The sequence below is a fragment of the Miscanthus floridulus genome, chromosome 8, assembly GCF_019320115.1.
Source record: "Miscanthus floridulus cultivar M001 chromosome 8, ASM1932011v1, whole genome shotgun sequence".
Lineage (NCBI taxonomy): Eukaryota > Viridiplantae > Streptophyta > Magnoliopsida > Poales > Poaceae > Miscanthus > Miscanthus floridulus.
The window spans coordinates 56,024,179-56,041,003 of NC_089587.1; positions in this window are offsets into that span (position 1 = coordinate 56,024,179).

Genomic DNA, 16,825 nt, shown 5'->3' on the forward strand with positions numbered 1-16,825 from the left:
AAGCTCAAGGAATCCGGCACGCCGTATATACGGTGCATAACGCTCGTCCCACTGGTGCGCCCTGGTGTCCGGCGGGGCCTCAAAGTAGGCAAGGCCACCTCTGCGTCGTTGTCACTCAAGATGTGCTCAGTTCTAGTCGTCGTACTCCACCTCAAGAATAGGGTACAACGGGTACTGCGTGGGAGGGGCCATCCTGTTACAAATTGATAAACAAAGCGTTAGAGTATTCAAATTAACAAATTCAAAATTAACATTATGAGCATTCTAAAATTTGAACTACTTGTTATGCAATATGAAAGCACATGTATATATTCAAAGTAAAATTAACAGACATATCACGCACTGTAACATAAACAACTTCACTAGAAATATAAGCATTTGACGAAACTTCATGAAGTCATCAAAATCAACGTATCACGCACTAGTAAGTACCAACATTTGTAAACTAGTATCTATACCCAAAATCCCTAACTAATAACTAACTATAAAAATAAGAATATCTAATCAATCCCTAAACCCAAAATCCTAACCTCAAACCTAAAAACTACCTACATAAATCACAAACAAATTCACTAACCTAACTATCCTAAATCACTAACTATCATAAATCAATAACAATCATAAAACCATAACTATCCTATATTACTAATAATCATAAATCACTAATTGTCCTAAAACAATAATAATCAAAATAACATGAAATCGAGAGGGAGGTACCTTAGGAGCGGGCGGCCTTGACGCGCCGGCGTTTGTGGCGCGGCCGGCGGCGGGCGCGGGCGGGCGTGGCCACATGCGGGCGCTGATGGCGGGGCGCGTGCGGCTGGCGGCGGCGATGCGGGCAAGGGCGCTGCGCGGCGGCGGGGCGCTATGCGGCTAGCGGAGGACGCGGCGGCGTGCATGCGGGCGGGGGGCTCGCTCGCGATATTTATTTGGCCCCGCCGCGCCAAGATCGGTGGCGCGGCAGGCCCTGCCCCGTCAGCGGTCAACGATTTCGGTCGCCGTCATGTCAGCCCTCTGCCGCGCAACCATTCATGGCGTGGCACATGCATTTGGCCGCGCCAGGGCAATAGGCACAGCCAAAAGTGTTAGTTTAAAAAAAACGACCATGATAGATTTAAAATTAGTTTTTCAAAAAGTGTTAAAATTAAAAAAAAAATCCAGGCACGTGGTTTCGGGCAAACTTGGCGCAGATGTATCACTACGCTACTTTGCACAGTCTCCTCCAAAATCCTTCTGAATGGTCATCAAGGTCCACCTATTCAGCATCTAAGAGGAGTGCGCCAAGGCGACTCAGTGTCTCCGCTCTTGTTCATCATTGCCATGGACATCCTCCATAGGCTATTCCAAAAAGCAACAAATGATGGGGTACTCAGGCAAATGGAGCCGGCGGCCATCAAGTTCCAATACAGTCTATATGCTGACGATGTCATACTCTTCTTTCGACCCACTATGCAAGAGGCGTCGGTTGTCAAGCGTATACTGCATATCTTCGGGGAGGCCAGCGGGCTCAAGGTGAACCCTGCAAAGTGCTCGATCACACCTGTCTACGGTGGTGAGGATGCTTTGGAGGATATTGTCGCAATCCTTGGCTGCCAGGTCCAACAATTCCCAATCAAGTACTTGGGCCTGCCGTTAAGCACGAAGCTGATTCCCAGAGCACAGGTGCACTCGGTGGTGGAGGCGGTCACGCGCAAGCTGCCACCAAGCCACGGCTCGCTGATGGCTAGAAGTGGGCGACTTGTGTGGATCAAGTCCGTTCTACGAGCGGTGCCAGTTTACGCGATGATGGCAGAAAGTCTACCAGCCTGGGCACAGAAGGAAATTGACAGTGTGTGCAGGAAGTTTCTTTGGGTGGGCAGCGATGCCTCTGTCCGCGGCAAATGCATGGTAGCCTGGCCAACCGTGTGCAAGCCAACTGAGCTGGGAGGACTCGGGCTCAGCGACCTCAAGCTCCAGGGATTCGCGCTGCAATCTAGATGGCTGTGGCTGCAGCGGACTGATCAGGAACGGGCGTGGAGCCAGCTACCGATCAAAACAGCCCCCGAAGTGCAAGCTTTCTTCAGGGCCTCAACCTTCATGTTACTCGGCGATGGGCGACAAGCGTTGTTCTGGGAAGACAAATGGATTGATGGTGAGTGCATCCAAGACATTGCGCCATGCATACTCCAGACGGTTCATAGAACAAGGCGCCGCAGTCAGACCACCTCTTTCCGCGGTCACCGGCTCGTTTGGAAAACCTGGGCGCCTTTGAGGGTTAAGATATTCTCTGGCTGGCTCTCAGACGCCGTCACTGGACTGCGGATAGGCGTGCTAGGCATGGCCTCCAAGCTAGAGAGACATGTTTCCTCTGCGATCAAGACCAGGAGACAATTGACCATCATCATCGCAGCGTGCCCGTTCACAAAGGAGCTTTGGCACCACATCCTACAAGCTCTTGGTCTTCAGTTACCTGCCGGGACAGCATCTTCTCTTGCCTGGTGGCGACGCATCAGGTTACTCGCCAATGGACAGCGTCGAAAAGGTCTCGATACGCTATTTGCTTTGGTCTCTTGGCAGGTTTGGAAAGAGCGTAACGCCAGATGCTTCCGCGACGCCTCGGCAACAATCGTCGAGTTGCTCCAGCTCATCAAGATGGAGGCCGACCGATGGATTGAAGCGGGCGCCGCTGGTCTTGCAGAACTAGCTAGGGGATAGCTATGCTTAGTGTCTGCTATGTCGTTGTCGTTTCAATCATGTAGTCCCAGATGTGCAGCCGGCTACGCCGGCAAAACCTTGTATTTCATTTTGCTTCCTTTTTAATGAAAATGATGCGCAGCTCCCGCGTATTCGATAAAAAAAATGATTCTAGGTACAGCGTACCGAAAGCTAACAATAGGACATAAAAAATTCAGTAAATTGTCCCATCAGTTCTTGATCACTTTGGGAACTAATCGAGATCGTCATCCCGTTGTTCTATGTATGTGCGCGTGCACAGTCCGGTGCCTACAAATTAGTGGACAAGCAATGCTGTGCTAGATTAGTGAAAGCAAGTGCTTACAGTGTGCTACGACATGTGCCTACAATTAGGTAGACAGTGACGCTTACTGCTAATATGATTGTAGGTCTACAGTTCATCCACAAAGAATATGTATATCTCCTGTCCCTGCATTAATTGTCACTGCTAGCTATACATGCTTCAACTTGATTTCTCATTCATAAAAGAATTCCAACTAGGTTTGGGATCGAGTTGCAACGTCGACGTGCCCAAATTTCATTTTTCACTTTTATATATTACATACTATACAATAGTCAACCCGGGCATTTGCACAAGCTAATACTATATAAAGAAAAGCAATTTAAGAGTTGTTCCTTTTAATTGTAGAGACGGTCCATAAAACCCACCATCTCTAATGTATCGTCTCCGAAGGTCTAGAGTTACGGCCCACTTCTGAAATGATTTTTCGAGGCGGTCAATATATTATATAAGCTACTGTATCTAGAAATCCTATTTTTAGAGACCGGTGTTTATGAGACTCGTCAAAACAATATATAATTAACTATCAAATCCTATTATCTACAACTCTTCTCGAGTCCCTTGGTCACTGCCACCCATCATCTCCTTTCTTTCTTCTCTCTTCTCTCTGCCCCTCCCCCGTTTGACTTTCCTTGCCCTCCAACCCCCCCCCCCCCCCCCCCCCCTTCTGTCGGTGGGACAACTGCATTTGGGAAGGGGGAGAACGGATTTTGTAGGATCTACGGTGCCACTTCTAGATGATCCGACACTTCTCCAACTTCAGCCCCTCGCTCTCTCCATTGCAGGGGAGCACATATGGAGAAGTGGCATGGGCCGGGGAGGCTAGAAGGTGTATCCTCCATGGTGTGCTGGTGGTGGATTCATCGTGACCGGTGGTAGATATGAAAACTGAAAGAGGGCTTAAAAAGCCCTGAACTATTTTGTGTCCATGTTTATCATCGAAAATGGGAGCAAGAACAGGACTACGGGTACGAGAATAGGAATGGAACATGTGGGTGCGTGTAACGAATGAATTAATACGGATGGAAGTGTTATGGAAACAGAACAAAAATGGGGAACTTATACTACTACAGAGGACATTTGTAGTCATGGTCAAAATTGATTTCTAGAAGCGAGTCTTCCACCGACCCCTCCCCCATTTACTCAAGCATCTCTAGAAATCGTGAAGAATCTATGGTAGAAATCAGCGATTTCTAACGTGGTTGGTATCATGGCCCACCTCTAAAAATCATGTTTCAGAAAATGAAAAGGGACCATAAAAAATAGCAACAAATGTAAGTCACAATCCATGTGTGCATGCATTTTCTATGAATCAAACTCAAGACCCCTTACCTTACTTGAGCATACCCTACCACTCCACCACACAATCACTAGTTGTGACCAAATGAATGAACCTATTATTTTGTATTACGTTTTGTGAATTTTGAATTGAATATTTGGTATCCAAAATAATTTCGAATAAAAAAGTTTGAACTACAAAGTTTTAGATCTCATCGAGTCTAAACTTTAGTATAATACATATGTTCATTGAGATCATTTGAAAATTTCGATAATCTAAATTTCAAAATCTAGTTCCAACTGAGTTCTGATTGTTTTGAACCATGACATAGCAACAAAGCTCATGCTATAGTACCAGTTCCGCCTACCTACACAACAGGACGCTGCTACAATACTTGAGCTATAGTAACGAAGCTATCCAACTGCACCTAGAAATATATTTTTTAGAGGCGAGCCAAAATCCACCCGTCTCTAGAAATCGTTTTTCAGAATCTGCAAATTAGGCCAAAAAAATAGCAAAGTGAAATTTTAACCCCAGGAGAAGTTCGCCAGGCAACCCCCGTGGTCATATGTCAGTCACAAATCAGACAATTTTAGCGCAGGATTGAACTTATTAGGACCTCAGGCGTCATATGTTCCTTCCGTAATTACCACTACACCCCAAAGTAAATTGTGACCAAGTGGCTGATACAATCCTTTTGTATTCAATTTAGTAAATGTTGTAATAATATTTGTGACTCTAAACAAAATTCAAATGAAAAGGTTGAACTAAAAGGTTTTAGATCTTATCAAGTACTATAACTTTTGTTTATGTCATTTCTCCATCTAAGGTCGTTTGAGAAATTCAAGAAAAAATTGAATTCCAAAATTTGGAAACATATGATAAAATGGAATTTTTGGGACCTAAATGATTTCAAATTAAATAAAAAGATATAAAGTTTGTCTTTATCTGCCATGTTATGAATTTTACTATGCTAGCCTATTTTTAGAGGCAGACCAAATAGCCAGCCACCTCTAGAAATCCATTTCAAGATACACGTCGAATTTCTCTAGCCGCCTTTAACATTTTTAGTGCCTCTATAAAATAAAAGAAATTCCTATAGGTGGCTAGACTTTTCAACCGCCTCTAAAAAACGCATTTTAGCGGCTGGCCAGCTCAAAAACCATTTCTAGAGATGGTTCTTGATAGAACCGTCTCTGGAGTAAAAGGACTGCACATCTAAAAATGGTTTGTATAGTAAGGACAACAGCCGGTAATTCCAATCCCCTCCAAAAACAAGATTTGCAGAGATTAGTTTTTAAAATAGAGGCTATCTCTGAGGCGATTGACAAGGCAAGCCGTCTTTAACAATCGATTTTAAAGTCGGACCCTTATCTAGATCCCCCTAGAGCTAGATGAGGCTTTTGATAGAATTGCCTCTGACAAAAAAAAAAGGAAGGTGACTCTAAAACTTGTTTTTGGGGCTAGTGTTTAAGCCAGAATACTTGTTCAATCGCCCAAAGTTCAATACATGACAGCCACGCTCGTGAGTCTCTTAAGTCTCATAGCAAGTCACACACACAACGTCATTGCTTAGACACAAAAGTTCCTCCATTCCCTCACATATGAGCTGACCAAGGATTCCCAAATCCCGACTGTATCTCGGCAGCAACGCATGCGGCTTCCTCCTTGCCCATATGCCTTGTGTAAATTACCTATGCTTTTTCTACAGTTACGTACTCGATACTGTAACAGTTCTAGCAAGTTCTTCAAGAATATAAACACATGTATATGTAACAGAATTGATGTCTGACCGAACACTAGAACTTTCCATCCAGGGTGTAGTTACCGGGGCCTGTGCGGCTGTGCGACAACGTCGGCTGGCCGGCCGGCATATTCGGCCAGGAGACCGGGGGCACATTGTGATGAGCAGCTTGCTTATTGGGCTTGGTGGCTGGCGTGGGCCGACAATGACTTGTGTTGGTGGGAAGTTCCGAAGTTGGGTTCTTGTTTGTCTGATCTCTGGATTTAACAAATCTAGTTCCTGTTTCTCAAAAAAAACAACTAGTTCCTAAAAAAAACAAATCTATACTTTCTTAATTAATTAATATTAATAAATACAGAAGGCATGTTTTCCAAGCCGTCGATAAAAATAATGACAGATTCAATCCTCGACTAATGAACGCGTTCAAATGATCCATCGATGATTTGCAGCTTTTGGAACTAGAACTAAGGGGGAGACGTTTCACTTGGTCTGATGAGCAAGATACTCCAACAATGACACGCATAAACAAATACTTTACTCTAACTACCCAATGGCTAGAGGCCCACTTATAATCTTCTTCATTTTTTTCATCTCCTTTTTCCCAAACTTTGTAAGCCAATTTTTCTTTACAGTAGGGGCACCTCTCCTGATTTTTTCAAAAAATAAATAAAGAATAGATGGGTTGACATCTATTTTTTATCTACTCAACTGATAGACTATCTAAACTCGTAGCTCTGCTACTCCCATAGAAATTGTGTTGCTTTTGATACCACAGGCTAATTATTAGGTACTAAAAATTAGTCTTAGACGATCTAAGCAGAATGGCTAAAAGGTGCACTAAAAATTATAAGCCTTTGTCTAGTTGTTAGCCCATTAGCTGGACACAACCAACTATCAAAAGCTAATAGTGGGGATTTATGCACCTACAGGGATCCAAACACACTGGGTAATATAGTTAGTGCAACTTCCAAAAAGCTCCTTAAAAAACTTCTTAATTCAGTTAGTTGGCAAAAGGAAAAACTCTCTAATAGTTTTGTAAAACAACTCGATGATCCTTTGTTAAATCTCTTCCTCAACTCCTCGTCCAAGGTCCTCCCTTCCCCACGGTTTTTGCAACCCAAGTTCTTTCCTACCGTAGGTTTTCGAGTTTTAAGAAACTAACTATTGAAAATTAATTATTGGAGAAAGGTAAAAATTGAGCTCGCTATTTATTTGATTCACTTGACATAATCATTGATTTACTAAGGGAATTGTTATGAGTCTTTGGAGATGCTCTTAGTTTGAGAAATTTTAGTTGCATCTAACAGTTACCCATAGCCGGTCCAGACACGCCCTAGAAGACCTTTATCAATGTTATTCCCCTACTTAAATCATCCTTAGTCATTATCCATGTCCTTTCCCCGGCTCAAATCACTCGTAGTAGTGCAAGTGGTACCCAAACAGTATCACATTCAAAGCTTTTGTTGCTAGGAATATAGGAGTAAAACCGGCTAATATTGGTGTTAATATGTTGCTTTGAATCAAATAGTCCTGAATGTAAAACTTTTTTCGTTAAGGGCATGCCCTTGCATGGATTGGGGGAGCAGCAGATGCTGGTGCGCTAGGAGAGGAGGAAGAACAAGAAAAAGGAGAGGGAAAAGAAGAAGGGGAGAGAGGTGGGTGAGCCTCTCCTATCATGTTGTGCAGCGGTCGCCACTGGTGGACACGATAGATGCTTGTTCTTAATATTTTCTAACTATTTGGAGATATTCCTCGCAAAAGTTAGTTAAAATGACAATTTGAAACCAAGTAGTCAGTGTTTCTCAATAATGATGGGCTATAATACTTAAGCTGAATGATCTGCTTAGCTACTATAACGTTGTTATAGCACACTATTTAGTACAACAGTCTCGTAACAGCGGCTGACGTGAGCCCACTATTTAAAACACTGATTCTTCTCGACCTCTTTTCTAGATTCTTCGGCCATTTGGTTTTGATTGTTCCCGATTTGATCTTTTGGCAGCACAGTCCGTGCCAGTTGCGGGCCATAAGATACTTTGAGCCCATCAATCAATTGGGCTTACTACAGGACCGCAGTACGACAACTGGGCTACTTTGAGCTGTGCTTTTACAGACGAGCCCAAAGTTAGAGTCCGGCCCGAACATTTGACAGAAACAGAAGCAGATGAGTCCGAGCATTTCAGTTTCAGCGGATGGGGTCAGTGGGCCATGCCTGTGGCATCACGTATACGTATGTGGTCATGTGGAGTGAGACAGACGAAGGACTGCATGCTGGGCCGTGTCCTTCAATTTGCAAAGGGAAAGGGTCCCTCACGAGTGTCACGACCAATTTTGGTGCCTAAGTGGAATCGTCCAGAACCGTCAACCATCACGTGTGCTTTAATTTGCATGCATGTGCCCTCCTCACTCTATTGTTTTTCTAAGGGGAGAAGATACTCCGTTGCAAATTATAAGCCGTTCTGTTTTTTTTCTGTATGCATAGCTTTCAACATAATGTATATTTAGGTTCATAGCAAAAGTTATGCAACTAGAAAAGTCAAAACAATTGATAATTCAGAATGAGAGTACAATTAACAAAATCTACACTGTGTGCTTAACTAACATTTATATACGTAAGTAACAAGAATAATCACAATATCTATTCACTGGGATATTATAGATCTATATATGAATAATGCTTGATTAGCATTGGTGCTCGTGTTTACGCCTTACGGCCAATTATTCTTTCAGCGGCAAGTGGCGTGTCCGAAGATAGGGATGTATTTGTGGTTCGTCTTTTCAAGGGGCCCAACTCATAGGGAGTAGAGTGTGTGCATACGGTTATTTCATAAGAGTAAGTATAATAGCATGCTATGAGCAGGCTGAATGCTGAGGCGGAGGAGAGAGAAGAAGCGGACTATAATCTTACAGCAGGATTAGACACAAGAATCGAGAAACTTGTGAGAAAGACAAGTGGGTCATGTATTAATAGTGGAGAGCTAACTACTATATAGGTGGGCTGAGAGAGATATAGATTGTAAAGATCTTTACAGCCAGCAGCTGACTGTATTATGAGCCTTGCTCTAAGGGTAGTACTGTAAGTGTATACACGAGTGTCTGCATTTGTACTATATATGTTTCGCAAAATAAATAACTGTCCAGAGAAGGTTTGGTGTTGGACAATGGTTTAAATCAAGCATCATTGGAGTGGTCACTACCGCAGAACACTCACTAGCATGTCATCATCACTCATTTTGAGCATCCAATTGAAGATAATCTGGACCTAAAGCACTTCTCTGTGAGCATCCAACTGAGCAGATCCAATCCTAGCTAGAAATATTTTCAGTGTCTTATGTCAGGTGCTACCCTCTCCGTTAAAAAATGTAAATCATTTTAAATAATTTGAAGTTAAACTTATCTAATTCCCATCAGATTTATATAGTTTGACTTAAGACAAGTCTAGAAGTTTATTTGTTTTGGGACGGAGATAATATAATATATAATTTAAAAAATGGTTAAAGCTGAATAGGCTTAAGTCACGACAAACCTAAAATATCTACATTTGGAATGGACGGAGTACATCTTTTAACTGACACCATGTGTTGGTAACTTTTAATGTCGCAATACCAGCAGGTAGCTTTTTTTATTTGATTTGCATATAGTAACAAGCAATTCAGCAGCAAAATGATTGTCAAAAATATAGGGGGCAATGTGAAGCCGATGGCACAGCAGTCGGCAAGGCCGGGCCAGCAGCAGCAGAAGCAGCAGATCGATTGGTGGCCACTGTTTCATAGTGCTCCACTCCAAGCCAGCAAGTGGCCGGCGTGTGGCCCATTGCAACGCCTAGTATAGGCAGCACAGGCTCAGCAGCGAGCTCCCTGGCCACATGAACTTGGACAGTGGGCCGTCCAGGAATGGGGTCTCACTGACTCTAGCTAACACAGCAGCACCAGCAACCGAGCGCGCATACACGCGCGCGCGCCCTGACATGATCCCCCGATGCGCGCCTCCATGGATCCTTGGCTGCCAATGCAGGTGACTGCCAAATGAAACGCGGACCTGCCTGACCTCTCACACGGCCGGCCGGCCGGCCTCGCACATACGGATGGATCGTGTGGCTGTCAATCGCCGTCGCCGGGCCAGGCCGGGGCGGGAGCGGGACCGTACTGGACGGCGACGCGTACGGCCGTCGGAATATTCGCCGACGATGGGAATTGGGAGTGGAGTGGAGTGTGGCGGCCAATGCATGCCCGGCTCCCGGCCCGCAGCGAGAGGTGAGAGGTGGTCAGGTGGGGTCATTCGGCTTCAGCAATCTGGTCCCGGCATGCCGGCCTCCCCTTCTCCTCGCTCGCATCTGGCCTCTGGGTGAACAAGAACAATGCCGCTTGCCGCATCATGCGCTCCAACAACAGTAGGTAGGTAGCTAGCTGCCATCCATTGCCAATTTGCCATGGTCCGTCCGAGATCCATGTGCAGCGTGACTGATGACAAGCATCGATCGATCGAGCAGAAGAGAGAAGCCATTCAGGGTTCACGATGTGTAGGGCCAGTTTGAACTATAGTTTTTTTTTTTTAGCACTCTTTAGGTCTCACAACTTCACCTATTTTTCTAGAGTGGAGTTGCACCTATTTGGCTGAAAAAAACATAGAGTATGGCTGAAAAATCTGGAGCGAAACAATCCCAAACAGGCCGTAGTACGTGTGCTCCTAGCGCTTCACTCATTATTAATTGGTCGCTCCGATTGACCCACACATCATCGACTCAATAATGGGTCCCACATGTCATTGACACAAAGTGGCAACGTGAACCAAATTAAAGAGCGTTGCCGGCCGGTGTACTTGTCACAGCATCTGTATCTGCAGATACTGTGAACCGTTCAAACGGAAGAAACTAGCTAGAAACGGGCGGCTGCGTCCGGAGGCGGCGAGCGAGGCTCGTTGTAATCCCACCAAATATCGTTGTGATTTCACTTAACTCGTGAATTCGTCGTGTTAATCGAAGCTAGAACTCGTCGTACCGTAACTATCAGAGGTCACTCGATCTTGCGGGCATGGCGGCGATCTCGTTGTCAGGACAGGTGCGTTGCCGTGGTGCTTTTCCGCCTTGATCTGGATCCGTGATCCCAACGGCAGGTCGATCTCGGTTCCTCCCCTTCGGGTGAGGTCCCTGAGATCCCATAGGTCCCCTGTGGGGCGCTACCTACGTACACCCCTAGTCTCCTAGCATCATATATATACTAGCAACTGTGGAGGGTTAATGGCTGATTGGGGAAGATGAACGGCCGAGTCCTGTGTTTTGCGTTGCCAACAATGGCACCGCCGGCCAGGTACAGCGCTAGCTAGCTAGCTGCGACTGTTCACCTCAGTACCCAGCTGCTTCCTTCAAGACCTGTTCAACTCAGGACGTGTCGAAACTCTTCAGAAGAAGACATTCAGAGGTTGTTGGTTCGGTCGAGTACTGGCCTCGCTAATTAACATGCACATTATTGATCATCATACATGTCGTCAGTGTACACCGTGGTGACTGGTGAGCGGGATGTACTCCGTACATCAGAACATCACTGCCCACGGACTGCTCAGTGGCAGAGCCAGGGTTTTAACTTTAGACATTCTCACATTTAAAAATATCACCTTACTTTGTTTGCCTCTGTTCTGCTAACTGTCTGCTTGTTGGTGCCTGACTGCCTGGTGGGCCGTTGCTCACTAGCCACACAGGCGTAGGCGTGCAGGGTCGCGCAAGCGCCGCGCGCCCAACGTATCCATCGTGTAGCCCAGGATGCCGACAGCACAACCTAAAATAGGGACACATTCTATGGTTTAGGTCATACACGGTAAAAGGGTCGCACACCTAAAACTTTCATTCTCCAACAGCGACCGCAGAAGCAGAGCACCCAAAACTGCCGCGCCGCTCCGGCCGATCCTGGCCGTGGACCCCACCACGGACCCGCCTTGCCTTGCCAGCCGCGCCCCGCTCCCGCCGCGGACCCATCCCAGCCCCCAGCCGGAGTTCCTCTTTCCCTTGGACAGGCATGTGGGAGCTCCGCTGCTGCCGCCTCGGTCGAGTGCGCGGGAGCCCTAGCGACCCCGCCCCGTGGCTGCTCGCGGGCCTTCCCCGGCGCCCGGTGCTGGCTGCATGCTTCGATGTGGTTCCGGAGAAGAATCCCCTGAAGAAAACATGGCGAGCTCCCTCCCCTGCGCGGCCTCAAGAAACGTGAGCACCTCCCTCCCTCCCTCCGATGCTCCCTCCCTGCGAGATCTGGCAAGCGCTAGGCGAGCGCCTCCGCCCCCACGCGGCGCTGCTCATCACCGGCGGCAAGGGAGCGGGTCCAAATCAGGCAAGGTAGCCAAGGCCGCCGGCTCCTCTCCCCACCGGCGGCGCGCATCCTCCTGCCCCACCTGCGGCACGTGGTCGTGGCTGCTCCTCCTCCACCGGTGGTGGCTTCCTCTCCCCTTCCGGTCAGCAGTGGGCGGACCCAGTCGATTGGGCTTGGCGGCGCCCCTTTCACGGCGGATCCGACCTCGACGTCCGCACATATGGCCCCCACGACGACGGCGTCGACCCGAGCGCACGGCCACCACGTTCTGGCACCCGTCACATCTCAGGTGAGTGGGCCTTCTCCACGGCGCCAGAGATTTGGGTTCGAGGAGAGAGGCGACGCTTATTTGGGTCGTGCATCGCGTCCCACCCAAAATAGGCTCCTCGTTTGCGTCATCTGTTGGACCACGTTTTCCACCGATAAAGCAACCTGGAGTAGACATTTTGGGTTTGCATGCCGTAATGCATGAGTTGTTGGAGACAGTCTTATAGATTTGGGAATGGGGATTGGGAGAAACACACGCACAGTCGGGGAGTCGCCACGTCAGGGTTAGGTTGTCGAGGTAGGACGTGATGGTGCGAGGAGCCAGGGCGGAATAGTTGGAGTGGCCTGTCCTGTGAGGTGGGGAGGTTGGGAGACATGCCGATATGCCGTTTTTATGTCGTTGTGGGCTAGAATCAGCGAAAATAATAGACAATACTTCATTATACATTTATATACACTAGCAAACATGCACGGACCTGGTTGCAACGGAACATACACAGTGTTGCGTGGTCACTTGAAGACCTGTGGCTCAAAGATTTATATACGCTAGATTTATATGTAACTTTTGGTGCTACCTTTAGGAGTTTTGAAAAAATAAAGATGTACTTGAACTTGATTTCCACGGTGATACATGTTGTGACGTGCATATTCAGATTTGTCTTGGAAAACAGTTTGGAAGCAAGATATGATTTGGACTTGGATATTTGGTGGGACAACTTTGAGTCAATAGGTACGGGTACTGAAAAATAAATATTTAGATTCTGATTTGCAGAAATAATGGAACAGGCTCGGCGAGAAACATTCGAGGCGAACACAAAAACTGACAGAAAAATTACGGAAGGAATAAGCGAGACAAAAAAAAGATAAATTTTAACTCTTTAATATTAGGTATAGATAGATATAGATAAGTATGCATACATATATACTTAAGAGTACATAAAAAGTTAGGTATTTCTGAAAATAGCCAAGAATACCACTGTATCCGCCCATGGCTGTGCTGCAGCTAAGCTACTGCTGTGTGTGTGTGTGTGTATATATATCCCAACTGCTGCCACTATTCAGTATTCAGCAGCTTGAACCTGTTCAGCCGCAGCAACAGCTGGCTTGGCTGGGACTGGGAGTGGAGTGTGGAGTCCTACCTACAGCAAGCTCGCGTGTCTCATCCGTACGTGCTACTTGTTCCTTGATCGTTGGTTGCCAATTGGCCACGACATGCATGCCCATTTTTAACTCACACCGCTCGTTCCTTCCTTCCTTGTAGTTGTATGTGATCGATATGACATGACTAAACCAAACAAAACTTGAGTTGAAATAATTATATATTTCTTCATCAGAGATACTCCTAGCTAGATCGAGAGATGCATGCTGGTTACTTTACTTATTTATCTTCTCCCGGTGACATGAGAATGAGATGAGAAGAAGAGAAGCTGCAGTGCAGGCTATAAATCTACCCTTGCTTCATTGAATTCACTCCATTGTAGCGTACGACGACATATGTGACAGCAGTGTGATGTGACGCGAGATTCAGCCGGCCGGCCCGCATCGCTTTGCAATTGATCGACGGCGAAAATTCACTGCTCATCCAGTCATCCGTCATCCCCAGCGGTGCCTTTCGCCGGCGTTTTCACCACACAACACCACCAAGGCCCTAGCTCTCATCGATCTCCTGCTTGGATATTTTCGCCGCAAAATCTGGAGTTAGTGGTCCAGATTACAGCGATTAGGCTCTCGTTTATCCGTCCGCTACCTCCCAAGGCTCCATCGCATTCCACCAGCCTCGATCCTTTTCTTGGCTCTGCTTCTGGTTTTCTTCATCGCTTGATTGGTTTCCATCCATCTATCCTTCCCACCGTGCATCATTCAAAGCCCAAAAAAGCTAGCGACCGACCGACCGAGCTTCAATTCTGTGTGCGCCGCCCTCCGGTTTCGGCTGCGACTGTGATTTGATTGACATGGCCGGCGGCACACAGATCGATGGATCGATCTTTTGCATTGCATCTGTAATTAGGGCAGTGGTGGCGTCCACGTGTCAGGTTTACCATGCTCGTCACTCGTCAGCCAATCATGAAGCACTCAATCGAGAATCTGAATCGCCACCGGATCCATCACCCGGCCAGCAGCCACTGGAATTTCTGAGAAACAGAAACCATATGGAGGTGTCAATTTTCTGAGACCGGTGTAAAAAATAACTCGAGAAAGAGCTTGACCTGAAAGCCGGAAAGGTAAATGGATGAGCTCATTTCTTGCATTGTTTCACTGTCAAGGGTCTCGAGGAAAGTAACGGCCAGCAACTGAAATTGAAGGGTGCTGACAAGGACCTGACCTGGCGCGCCCACGAGCCGCAGCCCACAGCTAGCCAGCCTACCAAAAAGCGTCGCAACAGGTGTCCGCATCCGTCCGCCATGGATTCAACCAGCCACTAGTACAGCAGCACCTCTCTGAATGAAACACGAACACGGGAGGCGATGATCATGACGATGCATAATCACATGACTAATTAGTAGTAGGAGAGGAGGATGAGCAATCAGCAGCAGGCAGGCAGTCTGGCGTCCCTGTCTGCAGCTCATCTCACCCTTCACTGTTGGGCGTTTGACAATTTGCCTGCCTGTGCCTGCCCTTGTTTGCGCCTCTGAAGATTTTCAGGCACGCACAACTACAAGAAAGGGTACTGTGCTCGGACAGCAATGGGTCTGGCTCTCTGCCCTGTCTCTGCCTATCCCATTATCCACTCTGGGAGTGGGTGGTTAGCTGGGGCAGGCATGTCATTCTTCTGCCTCTGCCTCTGCCTCTGCCCCTGCCCAAACCAAACCCTCTTCTCTACTTCTATCGTTGTACGTTCTACCACTACCATGGCCTTCTTTCACATGGCTTCGACAAGGGCACCTTCAGCAGTGATAGCAGTCAACACCAGCAGTTCTCCTCTTTCTAAAAAAAAAAGAATCTCAAAGCATCCCATTAAATTAATTAAATATAATTTCCTTTTATATTATCCATCTATAATTTCCAGCCGCAGACCATGCCCAGCCCAAATTCTATCCATTTGTTTTGGTCCTCCAGTTCACGATCCTCTTTGTTCAGAGTTCTTTCCCGGCGCGTCTCAGAGTGGACCAGGTATGCACGGAGCAGAGCTCCGCTCACGATCTCTCCAGCCCAAGCGGCCGGTGTCCGGCCTGTCCAGTGCCCACTACGCAGCCATCGTGGTGCCCCTCCTTGCCTACCTCCTCCACACGGGCAGTACCGCAGTAGACAGCGGCAGACACCCATCTTCTCACACGAAACGGAAGACGGAGATCAGATCGAGTTGGGCTGGAGGGTACGTGCGTGGAGGTTGGCCGCCGTGTAGACGTCGTCACTACATACGAAGGAAATCTCGAGGAGGACTCGATATGTGCTTACGTACGGTCTGGGCTTGGAAGGCCGGGGTCCATACGGGACCTAGATGGATCATAATTATAGACGATAATTATTTGATTACTTGGATAGACTGCTTTAAGAAGCGGCATTTTTAGAAAGGGGAGGTATTGAAGCAGTTCCCTACATACATACATATAAAAAAATGAACCGTCCCATGCCAATTGTATATGCTGTAAGCGAAATTCGTTAAAAACTGCAAAAAAAAAAAAATGTTTGGGACACGCGGAAATTGGGGCCATGTTTTGTTCGCCTTATGTCGATAACTATGAGGGGAAATTCAAACATCCTGCTTCCAAAAGAGCCTGCGCCGTTACATCTCTCTTTCCTGCTTCCCGTTTTCCAGGATGGCGTCAAGGATATGCTTCTGATATCACGATGGCGAGATGCTATCGTATGCGAATGCAGAGGATCGATCCCCAATAATTCAGATGTGGGGGTCCAAGAGATCACGGGGATCTACCAATGGAGACGTGCAAATTGGTAGCCACTCGACCCTTCTTTGTCTCAAGTTTATACCACAGACAAATGGTTCCAAAACGTAGTAGAGAACTGAGGACTCACCCCGGCTGGCCCTGCAAATGGATCAGTAGATCTTTTTTTAGAGTATACAAAGGAGGCAAGGAGTCATAGCTGACATAACGTTTCAGTTTCAGGAATACGAAACTTTAATGTGCTAAAATTTCAAAGCAATACAATATGTACAGTAGCCAAGTTAAATTAAGAAAAGATGATTCGGTATACTTTATAAGTTCTGTTCTATGTTTATGTATAAATAAACTCAGTCATTGATAAAGTCCGAAATATTTTGTACCAGA